This window comes from Manis javanica, chromosome 12 (assembly GCF_040802235.1).
Source record: "Manis javanica isolate MJ-LG chromosome 12, MJ_LKY, whole genome shotgun sequence".
NCBI lineage: Eukaryota > Metazoa > Chordata > Mammalia > Pholidota > Manidae > Manis > Manis javanica.
Genome location: NC_133167.1, coordinates 67393370 through 67414738, shown reverse-complemented (window position 1 = coordinate 67414738; position 21369 = coordinate 67393370). Strand labels below are relative to the sequence as shown.

At 49.9% G+C, this 21369-nt stretch overlaps 1 pseudogene; it reads left to right on the top strand.

Moving 5' to 3' along the window:
* Nucleotides 1-20397, top strand: part of LOC140845278 (uncharacterized) — a 38307-nt pseudogene extending 17910 nt beyond the window's left edge.
* Nucleotides 20398-21369: the final 972 nt, after the last annotated feature.

Sequence of the window (21369 nt, the reverse complement as noted above, 5' to 3'; positions counted from 1 at the left end):
TGGATTTTCCCAGAGGAGGACGCCGCCCCAAATCACTCACGAAAGGCGTCTCTTCATGCAATAAGCAAGAGGAATTTATTCAGTAACCAGCTAGCTGGAGTCCAAGTTAGCCCGACGCAGCAGGTCTCAACAAGGACCCTGAGCACACAAAGCCAGAAGGTTTTATAGCATTTTCAAAGGGGGCAACATTTTCCACAATCACAATACAGTGTTTTTTCATAGACACATAAATCTTTGGCTGGGGCCACATCCTGGGGTCTGGTTAGATAAGATTACCTTCGGAATGTTTAGGGTGGTTCTAGCAAGATAAGCTTGGTGTGTATGATTAACTGATTTGAGGTCAGCTAATTAAAGGTCACTACATTTAACACTGGCTGACTAACTTGTTTTTCAAGATTCTAATAATTTTTCTCCTTCTAGGTTAGGGGGTGGTATTTAAGCCTTTAAGATGGCTGTACTTATGCTAACTTTTGATTCTTCAGATCCTACAACACCTCAATCAATTCATGCCCCTTCCTATATAACCCAGCACCTTTCCCTAATAAAGTGTAACTCTCCAGTGAATTGCTGCTATGTGTCGCTCCTTTCCTTTCATTGGTGCCGAATCCCGGGAGACGGGACACCCTAACTGGGCCCCGTCTTCCCCCCAACACCAGCAGCAGCTTGCCCTCGTCCTCTTTTTCCCGCGCTGGCTCATCACACTCACCACTCCTCTCTGGCCTTTAGGTAAGTTTTCCCCCCGGGGTGGGCCACTCTTCCCCGAGCTATCGCAGTGCCATTGACCATGATCTTCAGGCAAGGCCCTGACGCTTAGGGACGAGGAGGGAACGCTCCCCGCCTCAGGCCTTCACGGCTGTGGCGGACCCTCAGGCCCTTCCTCCAAAAGCCATAAACCCCCACCTCAGGCCTTAAACTTTTTAAGCAAAATTTCCCCTGGGGTGGGCCACTCTTCCCCAAGCTATCGCAGTGCCATTGACCGTGATCGTCCGGCAAGGCCCTGACACTCGGGAACGAGGAGGGATGCTCCCCACCTCAGGCATTCACGGCTGCGGGGGACCCTCAGGCCCCTCCTCCGACAGCTATAAATCCCCACCTCAGGCCTTCACGGCTGCGGCAGACCCTCAGGCCCCTCCTCCGACAGTCATAAAGCCCCGCCTCAGGCCTTCACGGCTGCGGCAGACTCTCAGGCACCCCCCTCCAACAGCCATAAACGAGGTGACTCCTTTGTGGATGAGAACGCTCCCTTTTCCCCCACTCCTCCTTCTGCTCCGTCCACAGAAAACGCCTAGCGCTAGGTACCTCGTGACTGCAGCACTCTGCCTTCTTAGGGAAGTCTGGGTGACGACCCACACTTCCTAAGAAATTCAGACTCGTATATGAGTTTCAGAAGACCACCAACGATCATCGGGGATGCCCTTTGTCTCCTTGTGGTCTGCTTCCAGTCCAAGGATCTCCGTTCATCTTCCCCTGTTTGTCTCCTTCTCTGTCCTTTAGCCATGGGAGCCTCCTCATCCCTCCCTGAAAGTTCACCTCTTGAATGCCTGTTTAAGCATCTGGCTACCCTCTCCCTGATGCCTGATATAAAACCAAAACTCCGTAAATATTGCTCCCAAGATTGGCCGACATACCCCCTAGACAATAACAACCAATGGCCTGCAGGGGGAACTCTTGATCCTAACATCACTCGCAATCTCTTTAACTACTGCCAGCACCTGAAAAAATGGAAGGAGATTCCCTATATCGAAGCTTTTCGCCTCCTAGCTCAAAATCCCAGCCTCTCCACCACCTGCTCCCCGCCCCAAGTTCTCCTAGCCTGCAAGCCGTCTCCATCCCCTCCATACACTCCCAGTCCCTCTTCAATTACCTTTGACCCGGCTGATGAGCCTCCGCCATACAGACTTCCCCGTTTGGCCCCTCCCCCTCCTACAACCCCTCCACCCTCCGCCACCGCTGCCGCCTCTTTCCCCGCGGCAGAAGCCTCCCGTCCTCTCCCTTCCTCTTCTTCTCCTACAACAGCCCCTCCCCCTTCCTCTACCGCTGCCACCGCTGCCTCTTTCCCCGCGGCAGAAGCCTCCCGTCCTCTCCCTTCCCCTTCTTCGCCTACAATAGCCCCTCCCTCTTCCTCTACCCCCGCCACCGCTGCCTCCACCCCCGCAGAAGCCTCCCATCCTCTCCCTTCCCCCTCCTCCACCATCTCCTCCTGCACCTCACCCCCTCCTCCTCCATCCCCCTCACCTTCCCCCCTCCCACAAATCGAGCCTGAACCTTTCAGCCCCCCTCTAACTAAGTTCCAAGAGCCTCGTCCGTCTTTGCCCCCTCAGATTCGGTCCCGAGGGCCTCCCAAAATTATCGTGGCTTTGCCCCCATCACCTGTTTCCCCCACACAGACTGAGGCAGAACACTTCAGTCCCCCTCAGACTCAGTCCCGAGGGCCTCCCAAAATTATCGCCCCCCTCTGGGAAGTAGAAGGATCCGAAGGCATCGTGCGTGTTCACGTCCCTTTCTCCTTAGGAGACTTAGCCCAAATAGAGAAACGCCTAGGTTCCTTTTCCACTGATCCCACGACATACATCAGGGAGTTTCAATGGACCCTCCAGTCTTACAGCCTCACGCATCATGACATTTTCATGCTCCTGGCCAATACTCTCCTCCCTGAAGAGCGTAGACGAGCTTGGGACTTCGCCCAAATGCATGCTACCGAAACCCACAGGACTGACCCCAGCTGTCCCCCTGGCCCCACTGCTGTGCCCGAACAAGACCCACACTGGGATTATAACACCGCCGTGGGTCTCCACTCTCGAGATATTTTTGCCTCCTGCTTAATAGCAGGTCTAAAAAAGGCAGCTTGTAAAGTAGTCAATTTTTAAAAGCTCCAAGACATAATTCAAAAGAGAGACGAAACCCCCTCTGAGTTCTTAGACAGACTCACTCAAGTCCTATTACAGTATACCAGCCTGGACCCAGAAACACCTGAAGGAAGACAGGTCCAATGACATACTTCCTAGTGCAAAGCTACCCCAACATTAAAGCTAAACTCAAAACGTTAGAACAGGGCCCCGCTACCCCACAGACTGAGATCCTAACAGTGGCCTTTAAAGTCTTCCATAACCGGGAGGAGGAGAAAGAACGCCGTAAACAAAAAGCTGATCAGGCCAATTTCCAGATGTTGGCCCAGCTGATAAAACCACAACCGGGGGGCCCCTCTACAGACAAGCCCCCCCAGGAGCTTGTTTCAAGTGCGGAAAAGAGGGATATTGGTCAAGGGCGTGCCCCTCCCCCAGATCTCCTACCAGTCCAGATCTCCTACCACCCCATGCCCCAGATGCCACAAAAAGGGCCACTGGGGGTCTGATTGCCCAACCACCCGAAGGGGAGGCCGGACGAACAACCCCCATCCTAAGCCCGCTGTAGTGGGGCTGGCAGAAGAAGATTGACGGGGCCCGGAGGCTTCTCGCCCGACCATTTCCATCACCAAACAGGAGCCCAGGGTTACTTTAACAGTAGACGGTTGCCCCATCTCCTTCCTCCTAGATACAGGAGCCACCTTCTCAGTCTTGCGAGAATACCAGGGCCCTACCACGCCAGCCATTACTCCTATAGTCAGGGTAGGAGGTAAACAGATTTTCCCATTAAAACCCCCCACCCTTTTATGCACAATCCTAGACAGTCCCAAACCTTTCTCCCACTGCTTCTTATTTATGCCCCAGTGTCCCATCCCTTTACTAGGACGGGACATCCTTTCCCTCCTCCACGTTTCCATGACTATATCCACTCCCACATACCCCAGTACTCCCTTTCTGATGGCCCTCATAGCCGACAACCCCCCTCTACCCAATGAAAGCTCCGGTTCCGCCCTCATACACCCTGTAAATCCCAAAGTTTGGGACATTACAAGCCCCTCCGTGGGCGTATGTCCCCCTGCCTCTATCGAATTACGTGACCCCTCTCAGTATATCTGTCAGGCCCAATACCCTCTAACCACTTCAGCCCTCATAGGCTTCCAACCCATCATTTAAGATCTCTTAAACAAAAACTACCTCAGACCCACTCACTCCCCATTTAATACCCCCATATTAGCTGTTAAAAAAACCAACGGATCTTTCCGCCTCGTCCAAGACGTTCGCCTCATCAACATGGCCGTTGTCCCTATCCATCCCTTAGTTCCAAATCCATACAGCCTTTTATCGCAGATCCCTGCCTCGGCTTCCCACTTCTCAGTCCTAGATCTCAAGGACCCATTTTTCTCTCCCTCTAGATCCCTGCTCCCAAGATTTTTACATCTTCACCTGGATGGACCCATACACAAGACATTCTGAACAACTCACTTCGACAGTTTTGCCACAAGGCTTCTGAGATAGTCCCCATATTTTTAGACAGGTGCTAGCTCAGGACCTCAAACAGTTTCATCATGATCACTCCAAGTCCACCTTATTATAATACATGGACAATCTTCTACTCTGCAGTCTCTCATGGGAACAGTCTCAACTTGACACTGCCTCCCTACTTAACCTTCTAGCTTCCAGAAGTTACCGAGTATCCCCCGTCAAAGCTCAAATCTCTTCCCCTCCTGTCACTTACCTCGGATTCCTTCTATCTCAACAAAGAAAGTCCATTACCTTAGACAGAAAATGGCTCCTCTCTGACCTGCCCGTTCCCAAAACCAAGACAGAAATCCTCTCCTTTCTAGGCCTGGCTGGGTATTTTAGAGCATGGATCCCTAACTTCTCCCTGTTGGCAAGACCCCTATACGACTTCAGCAAGGGCCCCCCTGAAGAACCATTATCATACTCACCCTGACACTCCTTCATTAAGCTCTGCCCAGCCCTTGTAGAAGCTCCAGCTCTCCATCTCCCTGATTTGTCAAAACCCTTCTAATTATACATTCATGAGAGGTCCAGTCAAGCTCTAGGAGTCCTAGGCGAATATTATGGCCCATTCTTTGCCCCAGTAGCTTATCTCTCTAAGCAATTAGACCCCACAGTTCGGGGATGGGCCCCCTGCCTACGAGCATTAGCCGGTGGACAGCTCTTGCAGAAAGAAGCTCATAAACTAACATTCGGAGCGCCCCTTACCATTCTGTCCCCACATCACCTAAAAGATCTCTTAACCTACAAAAGTTTACAGACTCTCCCTCCCTCCAGACTCCTGACCTTACTGTCCTCTTTCCTCCAAAATCCAAACATTTCTTTCCTCTCCTGCCAGCCCCTGAATCCGGCCACTCTTCTTCCTCTACCCTACTCTCCTCATACTCCCTCGCATGATTGCCTAGAAGCCCTTCACAACTTCCTTCCATGCCACTCCACAATCTCCGAAGGAGCCCTCTCACACTCCGACCTCATCTGGTTTACTGATGCGTCCTCCTTTAAACATGAGGGCGCCCACTACCCAGGATACGCAGTAGTCTCCCTCGAAGATGTCATTGAGGCACGAACCCTACCCCCTGGTACAACCAATCAGCAGGCTGAACTCATTGCAGCTGCCAGAGCTTGCACTCTGGCCCGGGACACGTCTCTCACATTGTACACTGACTCCAAGTACGTATTCCCATTCTCTTGTCTCACACGGCAGTATGGAAAGAATGAGGCCTCCTCACCACAAAAGGGAATTCCATAACTAATTCAGCCTTAATTACTAAACTTCTAGAGGCTTCACAACTCCCACACCAACTAGGCATAGTCCACTGCAAATCACATCAAAAAGATGACTCCCCCATTGCAAGAGGTAACAACAAAGCCGACAGAGTAGCCCGGTCAGTTGCCCTATCAGAAAACACACCAGACAACAATCCGTCTGCCCTTGCGGTTTTAGCCTTATCACAAGATGCCCTCTGCTCCCAGGACAAAGATTCTCTCTTCCCCCTCTTACATGACCTGTTCCATCCCAGCCCCCAATCCTTGATCCATTTTTTACAATCTTTTTTTCCTCTCTCTCCTGAAGACAAAACCCTACTTAACCAAATCACCTGCAAGTGCACCATCTGCCAACGCACTAACCCTAATACCCCCTTCAAAGCCCGACCCTTCCCGGCTCATCAAGCAAGGGGTAATGTCTCTGCTGCAGATTGGCAAATAGACTTCACTAACATGCCCCCTGTACGACGTACCAGATACCTACTCGTGTTAGTAGATACATTTTCAGGATGGGTCGAAACTTTCCCCACCACTAACAAACGAGCGTCCGTGGTTGCCTCTATCCTCCTCACCCAGATCTTTCCTAGGTTCGGGATGCCCACTTCCCTCCAATCAGATAATGGCCCTGAGTTCACTGCCCAAATTATCCAGAACCTCTCCAAGTCGCTCTCGCTCCCCTGGCATTTACATTGTCCTTATCGACCACAAGCTTCAGGAAAAGTAGAAAGAGCTAATAGGACTCTAAAAGACATCCTGACCAAACTATCTCTAGAACTACACCTTGACTGGGTTCACTTACTTCCCTTAGCTCTACTCTGCATTCGAACCCTCCCAAAGAAACCTTCCTTCTTGTCACCCTTTGAGATCATGTACGGCTGCCCAATTCTACCCCCGGGGCTCCCTTCCCACAAAGGACCAATTCCTCCCAATATAGCCCTTCCACTACTCTCTCTCCTCCGCACTGAATTGTGGAAATATCAGGATTGGCTCCTTCCTGATCCATCCGCCTCCCAAAATCCTCCTGTCTTACAGCCTGGCCAACTAGTGTTTTATAAGCCACCAGAAGATCGGCCCTCTCTCACCCCAAAATGGGAAGGTCCACACACAGTTATTCTCTGCACCCCCTCGGCCGCCAAGCTCTCACTGCCTGATAACTCTGTCACCCTTTGGATTCATATCTCCAGGTTGAAACCAAATACCCAAGACCCACCTTCTCTGGACACCCAAGACCCATCAGTCACAATCCAGAGTCCTTCAAATACAGCCCAAGACACTGTCTACTCTACCACACCTCATACCTCTGATCCCTTGAAGCTCCGCATCTCCCGTGCACCCCCTTTACCATCCATACCCGAATCATGACTTTTTCCTCCTTTACTGCTCTCTCGCTTTTTTCCCTCATTCCTATTGTCATCCCCGCCACCCCACCCTCCTTTGTATGGCAATTCAAAGTCAGGCAGACTTACACACAGCATCAAACAAAAGTTACTGCCCTCATTGCCACATCAGACTGCCCTCTGAAAGGCTGCTCTGAGCCTTTGTACCTCCACTTTCCTCCCTCCACTGAAGTATTCATTTACAGATACCTTTATTCTCCCTACCTCTGCTTCCTCTATGACCAAAGACAAGCCTATTGCAGGCGATGGCAAGACACCTACGGGGGATGTCCCTACTGGTCTTGCACCATTCTCTACATGGGTGACTTCCAGTACCCACAGTATTACTCCTCCAACCATTTCATGAAATATCCCAATGGCTCATTCTCCTTATCAATCCCAGATCCCTGGGACTCTCGATGGGCTGCTGGAGTAACAGCCTCAGTTTACTACAAGGGGTACTCGACCCCCCATGGTACCCTTCATATCTCTCGAGAGTATGTTCCCTCTCGCTCCCAGATCTCTCAAGTTGCATCAGATAGCAGACATTCCGAGAAAGTCATTATCCAAACTCTTGATGGCACCTCTTCATCTTCTTATTCCTCCTACTCTTGGATACAGCTCATTCAAGACACCACCATCTTTCTCAACCACACCCCTACCTCCGGATCTAAGACTTTTACACAACGGGGACACTTCTTTTGGTGTAATGGCAGTCTTTTCAACTCACTGCCTCTCAACTCCGATACACCCTGCATTCTCGTCACCCTAATCCCACAGCTTACACTTACAGCATGGCTGAATTCCTTGAGGTCCAACCTCCCTTGCCCTCGCGCACAAAAGGGGCTGCTTTCCTTTCCATCATGGTCGGTATCTCTTTGATCACCTCAGCCATTGGGGCAGGGTTTTCGGGAGGAGGCAGTGTCAAGTTGAGACTGTTCCCACGAGGGACTGCAGAGTAGAAGATTGTCCATGTATTGTAATAAGGTGGACTTGGAGTGATCATGATGAAACTGTTTGAGGTCCTGAGCTAGCACCTGTCTAAAAATATGGGGACTATCTCAGAAGCTTTGTGGCAAAACTGTCCAAGTGAGCTGTTCAGAATGTCTGTGTATGGGTCCGTCCAGGTGAAGATGAAAAAATCTTGGGAGCAGGGGTCTAGAGGGATAGAAAAATGGGTCCTTGAGATCTAGGACTGAGAAGTGGGAAGCCGAGGCAGGGATCTGTGATAAAAGGCTGTATGGATTTGGAACTAAGGGATGGATAGGGACAACGGCTATGTTGTTGAGGCAAAGGTCTTGGACAAGGCAGAAAGAACTGTTGGTTTTTTTTAACAGCTAATATGGAGGTATTAAATGGGGAGTGAGTGGGTCTGAGGTAATTTTTGTTTAAGAGATCTTGAATGATGGGTTGGAGGCCTATGAGGTCTGAAGTGGTTAGGGGGTATTGGGCCTGACAGATATACTGAGAGGGGTCATGTAATTTGATAGAGGCAGGGGGACATACGGCCACAGAGGGGCTTGTAATGTCCCAAACTTTGGGATTTACAGGGTGTATGAGGGTGGAACCGGAGCTTTCATTGGGTAGAGGGGGGTTGTCGGCTATGAGGGCCATCAGAAAGGGAGTACTGGGGGCTGTGGGTGTGGATATAGTTATGGAAACGTGGAGGAGAGAAAGGATGTCCCGTCCTAGTAAAGGGATGGGACACTGGGTTATGGAAGACTTTAAAGGCCACTGTTAGGATCTCAGTCTGTGGGGTAGCGGGGCCCTGTTCTAACTTTTTGAGTTTAGCTTTAATGTCGGGGTAGCTTTGAGCTAGGAAGTATGTCATAAGTACATGTCTTCCTTCAGGTGTTTCTGGGTCCAGGCTGGTAGACTGTAATAGGGCTTGAGTGAGTCTGTCTAAGAACTTGGAGGGGGTTTCGTCTCTCTTTTGAATTATGTCTTGGAGTTTTTGAAAATTGACTACTTTACAAGCTGCCTTTTTCAGACCTGCTATTAAGCAGGAGGCAAAAATGTCTCAGGAGCAGATACCCATGGCGGTGTTATAATCGCAGTGTGGGTCTTGTTCCGGGACAGCAGTGGGGCCTGGGGGATAGGTGGGGTCAGTCCTGTGGGTTTCGGTAGCATGTGTTTGGGGGAAGTCCGAAACTCATCTACGCTCTTCAGGGAGGAGAGTATTGGCCAGGAGCATGAAAATGTCATGATGTGTGAGGCTGTAAGACTGGAGGGTCCATTGAAACTCCCTGATGTATGTTGTGGGATCAGTGGAAAAGGAACTTAGGCATTTCTCTAATTGGGCTAAGTCTCCTAAGGAGAAAGGGACGTGAACGCGCACGATGCCTTCGGATCCTGCTACCTCCCAGAGGGGGGCGATAATTTTGGGAGGCTCTCGGGACTGAGTCTGAGGGGGACTGAAGGGTTCTGGCTTAGTCTGTGGGGGAGTGACACAGCCTAGCTGAGCGTAGTCAAGCAGGTCCTGAAGTGCGGAAGGGGGGCAAAGAAAATAAAGAAAGATAGAATGAGACCCACGTGTCACCAGCTAGCAGCCCAGCTGCTTGCCTCTGCTGCTCTAGTTGGGCTTGAACTCATGACTCTGAGGTTAAGATTCCCATACTCTACTAACTGAGCTACATCAGGGCTCCAGTTAATTGCCTATGGAATGCCTAAACAGAATGTTCTTTGTTCTCCATTCCTGCCACATCCGCAAGTGGGGGAAGGGCATAGCTAGAAGCAGGGGCGGTGTTTCTACACATCTTCAAGGTCTCCCTATTTTCAGAGTGAGGAGTCTTGGCAAGATATGTTTTTGTGGACAGATAACTTCTAAGGACTGCACTGGTTGTTCTTTAGCTTGTGCTTTCCCATGCTGCGTTCAGACATGGGGGAAGGTGCTTTCCCATTCTCTCTACAAACATGTGAGAAGACAAAGGAGGTCCCTAACAGGGGAGAAACAGGTGATGAAGGCAAAGATGGAGGAGGCCCCTGGGACCTAGTTAAAGGGGGGGCTGAAAGGCTCAGGCTTAATCTGCGGGGGGACGTAGGCGAAGGAGGTGAGATGGGGGAGAAGATGGTGGGGGAGGAAGGGAGAAGGGCTGTTGTAGAAGAAGGGAAGGGAGTGAACGGGAGGCTTCTGCGGGAGCAGCAGCTTGCCGGCTAGGAGAACTTGGGAGGGGGTGGGGGGAGAACGAGGCGGAAAGCTTTGATATAGGGAATCTCCTTCCATTTTCTCAGGCGCTGGCAGTAGTTAAAGAGATTGCGAGTGATGTTAGGATCAAGAGTTCCCCCTGCCGGCCATTGGTTGTTATTGTCTAGGGGCTATGTTGGCCAATCTTGGGAGCAATATTTACGGAGAAGTTTTGGTTTTATATCAGGCATCAGGGAGAGGGTAGCCAGATGCTTGAGCAGGCATTCAAGAGGTGAACTTTCAGGGAGGGATGAGGAGGCTCCCATGGCTAAAGGACAGAGAAGGAGACAAACAGGGGAACACAAACGGAGATCCTCGGACTGGAAGCCGACCGCAAGGAGACAAAGGGCGTCCCCAATGATCCTTGGTGGTCTGCGGAAACTCATATACGAGTCGGAATTTCTTAGGAAGTGTGGGTCGTCACCCAGACTTCCCTAAGAAGGCAGAGTGCTGCAGTCACGAGGTACCTAGCGCTAGGCGTTTTCCGCAGACAGTTAGGCGGACAGAACAGAAGGAGGAGGGGGTTAAGGGAGCGTTCTCATTTGCAAAGGAGTCACCTCGTTTATGGCTGTTGGAGGGGGGGGGCCTGAGAGTCTGCTGCAGCCGTGAAGGCCTGAGGCGGGGAGATTTCCCTCTTTGTCCCCGAGCATCAGGGCCTTGCCGGACGATCACGGTCAATTGCAGTGTGATAGCTCGGAGAAGAGTGGCCCACCCCAGGGAAATTTTGCTTAAAAAGTTTAAGGCCTGAGGTGGGGGTTTATGGCTTTTGGAGGAGGGGCCTGAGGGTCCGCCACAGCCGTGAAGGCCTGAGGCGGGGTGCGTTCCCTCCTTGTCCCCAAGCGTCAGGGCCTTGCCGGAAGATCACGGTCAATGGCACTGCGATAGCTCAGGGAAGAGTGGCCCACTCTGGGGGGAAAACTTACCTAAAGGCCAGAGAGGAGTGGTGAGTGTGATGAGCCAGCGCCGGAAAAAGAGGACGAGGGCAAGCTGCTGCTGGTGTCGGAGGGAAGACAGGGCCCAGTTGGGGTGTCCCGTCTCCCGGGTTTCGGCACCAATGAAAGGAAAGGAGCGACACACAGCAGCAAATCACCAGAGAGTTCCGCTTTATTAGGGAAAGGTGCTGGGTTATATAGGAAGGGGCATGAATTGATTGAGGTGTCACTTCTACAGGGCTGGTGGCTGTTGGCTAGGTGCTGGGATTGGGAGGGGGGCGAGAGGTGATTGGGCTTCAGGTGGCACTGGCGGGAACTGAGGACCCTGAAGAGAAGCTGGAAGTTTGCCATCTTACTCATGGGGGCCCTTCATAGGGAATTTGGATATTTCTGTAACAAAATATTCAGTAACAAAGTTTAGCATCATTTCCTTTGGTAGTGCTTTCCAGGTAATTAAGCAGGTAATTATGTATCAGGTAAATAAGCCAAATTAGCCAAATATTTTCCTCAAATGAGGAGAAAAAATTCCTCTGACATGTTCCAGGGGCCCTGTGGAATATGTTAGGCTTCAGGCATCAGGGAAAGGGGTGAGCCTGATGGAAAAGCCCAGGCCTCACACAACAAGGCAAAGAGACCACCAGATTATGGTCTGACAACATTCCAGAGCCTGATCGGGGAACTCTCCCAACTAGAGCCCTTCCCCCAAGCTAAAGGATTAGTGGTAACTTTCCAGTACCTGGCTAAAGGCCAACGAGAGACCCCCACATACCCTGGATGAGCCAATCCTCGCGCCAATGTACACCTTTGCTCTCTCTCCCCCTGCCTTCTTTAAAAACTTGCTGCCTGCCCTGCTGGGTGTGACTTCTCCGGCCTATAATGCCTAGGCTGTGGGACATCACCCAGAGGTACATTCAAATAAACTACCTGGCCCTTTGTTGCCTCTCTTCACCTGCTTACTTCGGTCGGAATTTATTGGAATTTATCTTACAGAAAACATCAGAGTGAACTAGAGGTAAAAGTACCTTTTTGAATTTGATTTTTTTTTGGCACTTGCTTAAATAGGATTATAGATTGCCATGAAGAAATACTCATCTGTTTAACCAGAATGACAACAAAATACCTCAAAGGCAAATAAAGAAGGTTGCACAGTTGTTAGCAAAGTTTAGCTTTTAGTCCTTTTAATATTAAGATCTCATTTTCTTAAATACTAGATAACTCACTGAGACTTTAAGCATGAGGAACTGCTTTGATAAAACAATTAGAGGAACCCTCTGCAATCTTTCAACATCAACAGTTGACTAATAAATCTTTGTTCTTTGAATAAAGAATTCTAGTTTTTCTGTGTACTTGATATTGATTGAGACTTATTTGCTTTAATTTTACACAGCATGACTATCAATTTTCCACAAACTTTCTACAACTTTCTTTTTACATTCAGTGTTCTCCCTCTAAATGAACAGCTGAACTTTAGAACAAAGTTACTTTCTTTTGTCAAAAAACACATTCTTTAGCATGCAGAAATGTTTTCCTTATTTAGGTAGTTTTAATTAGGACTTAAAACTATTAGGTACCTTAATTTTCAGTGAACACTGAGTAGGCTATTGTAAACTGTCACACTAGCATTCTTTAGATTGATAAATTTATGAACAGATTTTATAATTTCTGAGCCCATGTGCTTTACAGCACAACCTCTAAGCACAAAATATGTTTAAACTTAGCAATTAAGATGTTCACTTGCCACACTTAGCTTACTCACAGTTAACAACTATGCTGAATATTAGACAAAGTCAAGCCTCTAAGCATTTCATTCTTGAAAGATTTAACAGATAACATTTACTAAAATGACTTTAGGTAAACTTAGGCAGCTGATAGCCATATGGACATGTCTATTTTAGTTCAACTTCTATTAGAATTTTCAGTTCATCTTCTATTAGAATTTTCTGGAAATTTTAGAATGCCCAATTTTCACAAGGGCTTGTCTTTAAATCAGTTCCATTAATACCACCCGGAGGTAGAAAAATATTTTTCTTTTACACACGTAGACACACAAACATCAGATTGAGATGTAATGATACAGTGAGAGGACAGACAGAGCTCCTGGCATGAGCCAGGAGGGGACAAGAGAGCCCATCGTGGTGCAGTGTCTAGGGGTTTAATAGGCTGTTGAGGATATTTGGAAACTTGAAAAAAGCTTAGGGGTGTGGATTTTAAGGCAAGTAGTAGGTGTTTAGGATTGCAGGGGAGACAGAGAAGAGAGCTTGGTTGGGAGGTAGGAGAAAGCCTGGATATATGGGATCTCTTCCCACTTGCCCGTGTGCTCACAGTAGTTGTATAAGTCATGGAGAATTTTAGGATCTAAAGAGCCATTTGGGGGCCATTTAGACTGATTGTCCAAGGGATATTGTGGCCAGATCTCATTACAGTAGAAAACAGGTTTGAGGTCTGGAGTGAAGTGGAGGGGCTTTAGATTATTGAGTAAGCACCCTAGTGGAGAATCTGCCGGAATGGAGGCGCCAGATCCCATGGTGAGAATGAGACCATTCAGAAGTTGCTGAGGCATCCCTGAGCGATTGAGAAGGTTGCAGAGAAGACCAGGTACAGTTAGGGGGTTGTCACCACCTCTAACTGCGGGGTCGAGGCAAAAATGCTGAGGAGGCTCAGTACCTGGTACCAGGAGTTTACGAGTAGAGTAGACACATAGATCAAGGGAGACCGGGCCTCAGTGGATGAGTATTCTCACCATTGGGAGGCAGAGAAAGGTCAACTATGGGGGTCAACCATGATTCTGAAAGTCGTGGTTGGGGGTGCCCCTGTCCTGGAGGACCCCTTGGGGGTGCCAGACACTCAACGGTCACTTCCCAGGTTCCAAAGGGACATTTAAGTCGACCATGAAGGGGAGACTCACCAAATCGAAGGCCGGTATTGAGAGAGAAGACGAGCGACCGGGGAAATGGATGGTGAGCCTGTGGAGGAGGATCGGGCAGTGAGGGTTCCCAAAGCAGCTCAGGTTCCCGGAGGAAGAGCAGAGTCAGTGGGAGAGCCTCATCTGAAGTCACGGCACCAATGAAAGGGTATCTCGCCATGACCCTCCTTACCCAGAAAGACTCAGGAGACATGGGCCCATGCAAGATATTTTATTATCAGAAAGAGAAAGTGGCTGCCCCCAGAGATAGAGGGAGCAGTGGGACAGCAGGACAGAGAGAGCAGAGCAGAGAGAGCAGTGGGACAGAGAGACAGGGAGATAGAGAGAGAGCGACAGAGAGACAGAGCTGATGCAGAGCATTGTGCCTTTTATTGTGGCAGATCCGCTTGGCCTGTTGCCTTGGGGGAGGGTCGGGATGTTTAGAAATAAGGTGGGGTAAGCAGAGGCAAGCTCCAGCTTATGTGCTTGGGACCATGGGGTAAATGGAGGATAAATTACTATATTCTTACAACGTGCAAGCCTGCAGGTAGGATTCTTGTGGATTCACTCTCCCTTCTAATCTCACACTGGGTTGGTGGTTTGAAATACTCCCTGATGGTTTTCATGGCAGATCCATCTGATCTCCATAGTTGAGAAGCAGTCTTTGCTGACTTCCCTCACCCTCTGGAGACATGTTTATGGGGGATTCACACCTGGAACTGTTGGATAGCCTGTCCTTCTCCAGTGGGAAACAGTGGCAGTGAGCAGTCAGGAACCGTGATAGCTGGGATGTTATTTCTACTGGACCCCACCCCCCAACGCCTTATGGCGAGGGAATTTAGCTTAGTAAAGATAAGTATAGACTTTCAAAGAGTTTCCTAAACTTTGACAACTTGGAAACTCTATGCCTTGGATTTATTTTCTATTACTTTTATTACAAAATTTTGTATCTGTTCCTCAGCATGAAAACAACTGTTTAAACTTTGTGTTTCTTTGTACTATTCATCTGTCCATGAGGAGAATGTCTGGGGAGCACTAATTGGGGGTGGGGTGGGAGACAGTTGGCTGAGACTTTCATGCCCCTTTTCAACTTCTTCTCTCTGAACACGGTGAGGGAATTGAAACTTGGGGAAGAAATGATAACCAATGTGGATTTACAATTAGAATGATTGTAACCTTGCTGGCACATATTGCTTATACTCATTGAGCACTAACTGTGTGCATTGAGCACTAACTGTGTGCCAGGAAGTAGGCAAGTGTGGTTCATGTGACACATCATTTAACCCACATGACAGTGGGTACTTGGCCACTGTTTTCCTGAAGCTCTGAGAGGCAAGTGGCTGCCCAGAGTCACACAGCTGGCAGTCCAAGTGTCAGGCCCCCAAGCCACTGCTTATTAACGACTCTTGTATCTCCATCTGAGTAATTTCTCTATTTTCCAAGATACGTTTGCTCCAGTTTGGGGATATAAGACTGGTGACATCTATGATGCCACTGTTTTTCCAGATTTAATGAGTGGGTTCAGCCTCTGAGTGTGGCCTAGGTCAATGTTGCTGGTTCAATGTCAGCTTCTCTGGCAGTTCCTGGTGTCACTCCTAGTGGGAGCCATCTCTCCCCCGCTGTGGGTTAAGGTCACTCCAGGCTGAGGGAATGGGAGCGAAAGAGACCGTGTGTGTGTGTGTGTGTGTGTGTGTGTGTGTGTGTGTGTGAGAGAGAGAGAGAGAGAGAGAGAGAGAGAGAGAGAGAGAGAGGAGAGAGGAGAGAGAGAGAGAGAGAGAGAGAGGAGAGAGGAGAGAGAGAGAGAGAGAAAGAGAGAGGAGAGAGAGAGAGAGAGAGACAAAGACTGAGAGAAATAGCTCAGAGAGAGATCTATGTGGATCTGTGATCTGCAATTTTTGTAAGTCCTCATTGGAATAAAGATGTTGCCCCAGGAGCCTATGAGCTCAAGTGAACCAGCTGCACATCAAGTGGTGTACAGGTTCCCTGGAGGGGGAGGTTTTATCTGCAGCTCAGCCCTCACCTCTCAGGAGTAAGATCTCCATGATTCTGCCTTCTGGTCAATTTTCCACATCTGGAAGACTCTCATGTAGATTCTTGATATAATGCAGCTCAGGATGGCTGGAATATCAGCAAGAGACTCCAAGTGTAACTGAGTCCTTCAACCTGTGCTGAGAGAGACTTGGGTCCTGGGGCTCAGTTATGGAAGAGTCCCTCCAGTACATTATACATTTTTAATGATAGCTGAGCCTCACAGCTGTAGTCAGCACGGAAAGGCTGTGGGACTCACGGGAAGGCTCTTTCTCTTGTTCAGAGCAGCCTTCACCAGACAAAGCCTGTCACTTTCATGTCAGGGTGACTCATTAGCATAGCCTGGCTTCTCTGAAGGGCTCGTAGGGGCCAACACTGCTCTTCCTTATCCCATGCAACTTAGTTATTCACAGTCATCCTAGTGTCCTGAGGTCCAGAGGGTGCTGGCTCTGCAGCAGAAGGAACGGAATGGAGAAGACCTTCAAAATGTGTCCCTACCCCTGGGATTGACATCACAAACCCCAAGGAAGTGCAGTCTCCCGCTGAAGTCACTTCCCTAAAAGGAAGTCACTGAGGATTTGCAAGACTTAAGGGAGCAAATGCTGCCAAATGACACCAAAAGATATCCAGTGAGCAAGGCTGCGGTTCCCTGGGGACAGAAAATAAAACCTGTGTAGAAGCAAGAAAGCGTGGAGAGGCCCACATGGGATGAAGGTATAGGTGACCTGTGTTCCAGGTGCTATACATGTGTCCGCCACTGGGTCCTCACCACTTCTAAGGTTGCCTCATAAACCCATACAACCTCTGTCCTTCCCTGTCATCATCCCATGAACACTGTCAGTGAGGTGCAGGAGTCGCTGCCATTTAGTGAATCTTCTCTGTGCTCTCTGGGCAATCCCGAGGACCACATACCTCCAAAACCAGGTTTGTCCTGACAGTTGTCATCATGGACACAGGCTCCATGGCTCTGGGAATGGCAAACACACTACAGCTTCTATGAGACTGGGACTAACCACCTGCAATGGAATACGCTACAGGGTCGCTGTGACGTTGACAGTTGAGTCATTTTGTTTTCTTCTTCACTTTTCTGTTTGTTAAGTTTTCTACTTTTATAAATAGAAAAAAAATTTGTATAAATGAGTAACTGTTCCTGTCTCACTGGCCTTCCTCCTCCTGTCACCCCAACACTGACCTTGGGTCCACTTTTCTGCTGCACACCTTGGATGATCCCCAAGTCCATGTCTTCTCACCAAAAGCTTTGGTTTTTAAACAATGGGTGTCCTTTGGGTCTGAATCACCAATTTCAAAGTCAGGTGGGCAGATGAAATGGTCATTTCTTCAGTTCCTTGCAATGTTTGTCCCTATTAACGGCAAACCAACATACAACTAGGGGTGCAATTCCCCTCACTGAGCCCCTCCCCCAGTCAGATGGGCTCTGCCTTCACATGCTGGTGGGGCTCTGTGGGAAGGGGGGTGAGCCAGCAGCGCTGAGACAGCAAGTGAGCCAGGGCTCCATTCCTGGGGACGCAGGCTCTGTGCCCAGACACAAGAACCCACACTGTGTGAATCAGCTGCCCCCACCCCCATGTTCCACAATGCTTTCTTATGTGATATTTTTATCTGATTCACCTTCTTATTACTAAAATACATTAACTTGGAGATGAAATGGTTAATATACTACCAGGATGTAAAACCATGTGCCACTGCCAGGAATGTAGGAAAATGCAGTGAAGAGAAAACAATGTGATTAGAATCCCACCATGTAAGTTTGCCCACTCACTCCTTGTAAAAAGGGAGTGTTAGCAAGGAGTGAATAGATGCACACGGCTTCATGCCACAAATTGAGATTGGCTGCTGGAGCAGCAAAAAAGCCTTCAGTGGAATTCCACAGGTATGGCTTTCTCGCTGTGTGGTTCAGTGTTATTTAATGCCACAGCCTGCCATGGGTACAGTCACATTCAGTCAACCTAAAACTATCTCATGTACCACAGCAGTATTGTCTCATCTGCTTCAATCAGGGTTCTGGTGGGAGTTTATTAAAAGGCAGAGTATCATACAAGAAAAGGATCTGTGTTAGAGGCCAGGAACAGAGGGGAGCATTACCTCCCCTGGGGCTGATGGAACAAGAGGAGTCATATTCCTGGGAAAGCTGGAGCTCTGGGGAGAAGCCACTCCTGGGGGGTCTAGACTCAGAGAGGTACAACTGCTGTCAGGGAAGAAGGGAATGAGGATTGAAGAAATACCTCACCTTTCTTTCCTCCCAGCCTCTCTGGTGCCTCCCATTGGCTGACGCTAACCAGACGGCAAATGGCCAGCAAGCCTGGGAGTTGCAGGCCATGGGGTCAGCCTGCAGGGCACAGAACAGGGCAGGAAAGGGACATGGCAGGTGGAGCAGAGTCAACCCAATATTCCTGGAGACATAGCTGCACAGCACACACAAGGGGCTCGCACGGCCCAGCCTGAAGTAGGAGTGGGACGGGTACAGAGAGCATACTGGAAAGGGACAACATATGGTTAAAGACTTGAGGGACAGCAAGTGCACACACTGCCCTGTGTGAGGTTTCACCTGCTTCCTCCCTGGCCTGCAGTCTCCATGAGCATCAACACCCTGCACCCAGGCTGTGAGAAGGTCAGCATGAGGAGCCACAGCATGGTGTTCGAGCTGGGTCTCAGCAAGGGGACTCTGGAGGTGTGGCAGCCCCTTTCCACCACCCACACTGCTCCCCCTGTACCACTCCATGAAGGCCATCAACATCCAGAATGCCTATGTGCATGGTAAGGTCCACCACCCGAAAGGGAGGGACCTCATGTTTTCCTATGCTGGACTGTAAGTCCTTCCGCTGAGGGAGCCTGTGCTGATGGGCATCTGTCACAGCCTCGAAGGGACAGAGGAGGGACCACACACAGGGATACGCCCCAGGATGGAAGCCTGACAGGTTAACACCCCTACAAAGTAACACTCGACACTCTGCTGTTCCCCAGTGCCTAAGAAAGCACTGGACACACAGTAAGCACTTCATACGTGACTCTTGGGTAAATTCATACATGTTTTAATGTAGGGTCAAACGTCCACCTGGAGGTGCCCATAGGCCAAGGGTCTCAGCCTCCATGCGAGCAGGGAGCCCTGCTAGAACTGGCCAAACAGGGAGGGAGAGGAGGGGTGTGTTCCAAATGGGAACTATTTTATGCCACATGGTTTTTTTTGGGTACTTTTACTTTTTTAAGAAATAAATATGACTGGTAAATCTCAAGTCCCCTCTAGCCACAACCTGTAGCCTCATACCTATGACCCATTTCAGGAGCCAACCACTGTCATGACACCATATCTTTCCAGGCCTTCCTTCGGTGTATATGTTAACAATTTACATAAAGGTATAATACAACATTCTGAGTCTATTTTGAAAGTTCAAACTTCCAGCGAAGTTGCAAGATAGTGCAACAGATTCTCATCATTCTTCACCTAAATCAGCCAATTGCTCACATTCTGTCCCATTTACTTTCTCCCACTGTCTTCTCTTACTTATTTTCCCACATCATGACATTCCACCCCTAAACAATTTAGCCTGTATCTCAGATGGAGAAGGATATTCTTCACAAATCACATGATTATAACATTCCAGAAACACAGAATTGATAAATACTATTACTGAGTATATGGTCCTCATTCAAATGTTGCCACTTTTATTTGAATAATTTCTTTTATGTATCTTTTATTCATTCATGAATTTATTTTGTGTTTGAGAATCCAGTCAGAAAGTCACTCAGTGCGTTTGGATGCCACCTCTCCTTATCTCTCCGTTTTGCTCATCATTATATGGACCTATTTAGGGGGCAAAGGTGGCCTTCCCAGAGTCTCCCTTTTGAGAGTTTAAGGCTGGTTCTTTGGCCAATATTGATTCTGAGATCCATCCACATGCATGCCCTGGGTCCGTTCTGCAACACAGTAACATATTTCACCCTTTGTGCTCTGAGCACTCGTGCATGTGGCCATGTATGTTCCTCTAGGTGACCTCCTTTGTTCCCTCCAGCAAACAATACCATACAGAGTGAATCTGTGCAGGACCTCCTGCTCCTGGAGCCCCGCAGACTCTGCACGAAGACTCTGGGGAGGCCGTATTTTTTCCTGACTCCACACTCCCTGCACCATTCCTGGGGTCACTACACCAGGGAGGACATCCAGTGCCTGGAGACAATGCAGAGGAGATACAGCAAATCCTACATGGCGTGGGCCTCTGTGCAGGGTCCTGGGCAGCGGGACCATGGGGAACACCCCTCATCTCCGCTCTCAGACGATGGGACTAGGGCCAAGTTACAGCAGCATGGCACCGTCCCCGTGGACACCTGACCCCTGCCTGAGTGGCATCGTTTACAAGGTCCAGAGCACCTGTGCCAGTGCGTCCAAAAGCAGAGCTGAAGGGGGTGTGACATCGCTTGTGGAAGAAGGGCTGCAAGATTTCCACCCGCGGGGCCCTGCTGCAGACGCTCCCTGTCAACCTTCCCCAGGGTGACCAGGTCCGGTGCGTGGGGCGGGGACGGGGAGACCAGGTGCTGCCCCCTGCTGGACGCAGGGTGCACACACCCCAGGCCGGACCTCGCGCTGCAGCGGCTGCTGACTGAGAAGCAGGACAAGAGCCCCAGCAGCTGAGGGACTCCAGGAGTTCTGCCGGGCCCAGCAGCTGCGCTGCTTCCTCCAGGCGCAGACCTTGAAGGAGCCCTCGCTGACTGACACCGTGGGTGGGTACCAGGCAGGCGTCTGCATCTCCATGGGCGCCGGTGTCAGATGTCTACCCCCAGGCCAGCCTGGGGTGGACATCCTCGTGTCAGATCTGAACCTGACCTGGAGGAAACTCTGCCTCCTGTTGGAACCACCCTATCCCATGGGGAAGAGCTGGTGGCTTCTTTCCAAGACCTTTGGTCTCGTCCCCTCCTGGCAAAGCTCACCTCCAATAAAAGGGCTCCCGGGTGGGTCTTCCTGAGATCCATCCATGAGCTGCGCTGAGAAGGGACCCCCCATTACCCAGGACCAGGTGGGCGTCCTCACACCTGAACTGGGGGAGCTGGGGCACCAGGACAACTGGGACTGTGCTGAAGGAGTCCCCATGCGTGCAGTCAGCCTGCACGCCGATGGCCAGGAGGCTTACTACTCAAGTTGTAGCAGTGGCACATGATTTCTTTAGCTCCACCGTGTCCCTGGGGAGCAGCTTCGGTTTGGGCGGGGGCTCCTCAGGTTGCAGAAGCAGGGGGCTGCAGCCCCTCTCTCCACGGGACACACAAGGGCACCCCTTCCTCTCCCACGTCGTGCAGGGCACCACCTCCC